This window comes from Coregonus clupeaformis, unplaced genomic scaffold (genome assembly GCF_020615455.1).
Source record: "Coregonus clupeaformis isolate EN_2021a unplaced genomic scaffold, ASM2061545v1 scaf0371, whole genome shotgun sequence".
NCBI lineage: Eukaryota > Metazoa > Chordata > Actinopteri > Salmoniformes > Salmonidae > Coregonus > Coregonus clupeaformis.
In genome coordinates this window covers 393,694-397,360 of record NW_025533826.1, presented here as the reverse complement: position 1 = coordinate 397,360, position 3,667 = coordinate 393,694, and positions in this window count along the sequence as shown.

Sequence of the window (3,667 nt, the reverse complement as noted above, 5' to 3'; positions counted from 1 at the left end):
GAAGGCAAAAGTGATAACTAAGTGGCTCGGTGAACAAAACATCAACATTTTGGGTCCATGGCTCAGAAACCCCCAGGACCTTAATCCTATTGAGAACTTGTGGTCGATTCTCAAAAAGCGGGTGGACAAACAAAACCCCACAAATTCTGACAAACTCCAAGCGTTGGATTATGCAAGAATGGGCTGCTATCAGTCAGGATGTGGCCCAGAAGTTAATTGACAGCATGCCAGCTGGGATTGCAGTGGTCTTGAAAAGAAGGGTCAACACTGCAAATATTGACTCATTACATAAACTTTATGTAATTGTCAATAAAAGCCTTTTGACACTTATGTAATGCTTGTAATTATACTCCAGCAACAGTAGCATAACATCTGACAAAAATATCTCATAACACTGGAAGCAGTGAACTTTGTGGAAGACCAATACTGATCAGGTAGAACAGAAAACCAGCAGTGCTCCCGGACCTTTGTAGGCTAAGAGTTGGACACCGCCGTAGCAAACATCTCTCCCATAACCAAAACTATTGCATTTTCCGCTGTTTGAAAGTAGAAGCAATAACGGGAAGCATTGATAAAGCAAACAGAACAGATTTCCACGCCTCTTAGACTTAAGCTTACAATGACAATTACAGATCTATAACTCACATTTCTATGTGAATTAGTCAGGTCGCCCAAAAAGTTAGTATAGCTTGGAGCTTTAATGTAAGCCTACCATAACATGCTATTTTTAGAGTGCCATTGATTCTATTTGTCTGCGAGGACAAAACCAGTTTCCTACTGTGAAGCCTTAACATCATGCATATTTTATTAAACTGAGCCCTAACCTGTGTCACAGGATGTGCTGCAGGACGGTTCAGTACGCACCACAGTTGAAGTCAGAAGTTTACATACACCTTAGTCAAATACATTTAAACTCAGCCTTTTCACAATTCCTGGACATTTAATCCTAGTAAAACTGATCTGTCTTAGGGGTCAGTAAGGATCATCACTTTATTTTAAGAATGTGAAATGTCAGAATAGTAGTGGAGAGATTTATTTCAGCTTTTTATTTATTTCATCACATACCCAGTGGCTCAGAAGTTTACATACACTCAATAAGTATTTGGTAGCATTGCCTTTAAATTGTTTCAGAACTTGGACAATACATTTTGGGTAGCCCCACAAACTTCCAAAGTTGGGTATTTTGGCCCATTCCTCCTGAACAGAGCTGGTGTGAACTGAGTCAGGTTTGTAGGCCTCTGCTCGCACACATTTTTTTTCAGTTCTTCCCACAAAGTTTCTATAGGATTGAGGTCAGGGTTTGTGATGGCACACTCCAATACCTTTGAATTTGTTGTCCTGGGAGCCATTTTTCCACAACTTTGGAAGTGTGTCGTTGGGGTCATTGTCCATTTGTAAGACCCATTTGCGACCAAGCTTTAACTTTTCTGACTGATGTCTTGAGATGTTGCTTCAATATATCCACATCATTTTCTCTTCCTCATGAGTGCCATCTGTTTTGTGAAGTGCACCAGTCCCTCCTGCAGCAAAGCACCCCCACAGCATGATCCTGCCACCCCTGTGCTTCAGCAGTTGGGATGGTGTTCTTCGGCTTGCAAGCACCCCCTTTTTTCCTCCAAACATAACGATGGTCATTGGTGGCCAAACAGTTCTATTTTTGTTTCATCAGGACCAGAGTGACATTTCTCCAAAAAAAGTACGATCTTTGTCCCCATGTGCAGTTGCAAACCGCAGTCTTGGCTTTTTTATGGCGTGGTTTGGAGCAGTGGCTTCTTCTTTTGCTGAGCGGCCTTTCAGGTTAAGTGCTTGGCATATAGTCCTGGGTCCTCTGTAGCTGCAGCTGGTAGAGCATGGCATGCTTGTAACGCCGAAGTAGTGGGTTCGATCCCCGACCACCTATGACAGGCAAAAAAAATATTATGCACACATGACGAGTCGCTGGATAAAGTGCCCCGTTAAATGGCATATTATTATTATTATATAGGACTCGTTTTACTGAGGATATAGGTACTTTTGTACGAAATCTGTTTCCGCCAGCATCTTCACAAAGGTCCTTTGCTGTTGTCTGGGATTGATTGCACTTTTCGCACCAAATTACGCGAATCCTAGGAGACAGAACACACGCCTCCTTCCTGGAGCGGTATGACGCAGACGTGGTCCCATGCAGTGTTTTAATATTTGCGTATTTATTGTTTGAGATACAGATGAACGTGGTACCTTCAGGCATTTGGAAACTGCTCCCAAGGGTGGAAACCAGACTTTGGAGGTCTACAATGTTTTTTCTGAGGTCTTGGCTGATTTCTTTTAGATTTTCCCACGATGCCAAAGCAAAGCTTGAAGCAGGGGCCTTGAAATACATCCACAGGTACACCTCCAACTGACTCAAATTATGTCAATTAGCCCATCAGAAGCTTCTAAATCTATGACATAATTTTCTGGAATTTCCTAAGCTGTTTAAAGGCACAGTCAACTTAGTGTATGTAAACTTCTGACCCACAGGAATTGTGATACAGTGAATTATAATAAAATAATCAGTCTGTAAACAATTGTTGGGAGAAATTACTTGTCAGTGCACAAAGTAGATGTCCTAACCCGACTTAGCCAGAACTATATGTTTGTTAACAAGAAATGTGGGGAGGTGGTTGAAAAATGAGTTTTAATGACTCCAACCTAAGTGTGATGTAAACTTCCGACTTCAACTGTAGGTTTTAATGACATTCTGCTCCAGTCAAATGATTAATGTCCTAGCATCCATACTTCTGAGGATCTAATGACAACCGGGATAAAGTGTTCTTCTGTTTTGCTTGGTGGATTTCGAACGAACAATCGGCAGACCAGGATATTAGCTGCTTTCTGAATCGCTAGGGATGAAGGGGGATGTATTGCAAGTGATTTGAGTAAATGGTACACTTGTTCTACGCTCGTCTGCTTGGATTATTCCTTACGTATACAGACAAACAGTTGTGGCTATTACAGATAATCTCTATATTTAGTTAACCTATCTTTCCAACGGTTGTGTGAAAGTTATAACCAATAGCCCAAATATTTTCTAATCCAAAACCCACTAGTCCACCAACGGGTAAAATGAACCTATTGAAATCTTATTCTTTATAAGAGTTTGAATTCATGGTTCTGAGAGCATTGTTTTCTTGGTCACGATGCTAGTTTTTGAAATGAAGATTTGATTGGGAAACTTGACTTGAAAATGAGCGCTTTACTGTACCTACTAGTCCTGACAGGTTTACTGCCGCTTGACCTGAACAGGTACTTTGTGTGGTTTAGAGTAAGCAGGATCAATGTCTAATACAGTTGCATCCCAATCAGTTTGATCCACTCCGGTTTTCCATAGGGGCTTTACAGGAGGCTGCAGGGTAGGTCAAGGAACCGGAGGCCAAGCGGGCCTTGAAATGTGCCTCCTTAGAGAGCGGCCGAGAGGAAAACCATGTCTGAGATTTACTGTGCGCTGCAGTGCAGTCAACTGCCTCTCTTCTTATTCAGAGGAGGAGGTGGAGGAGGAGAGAACTAAAAACGCTCTGTTGGGTACGCAGCACACAGTATAAACTACCCACACAACTCTTTTTAACTCTGTATGTGTTGGTGTGCAGGGTTGTGCGATGTCAACTCTTTGTCCTATTTAGGATTATGTAAACACATAAAACATTGTGGA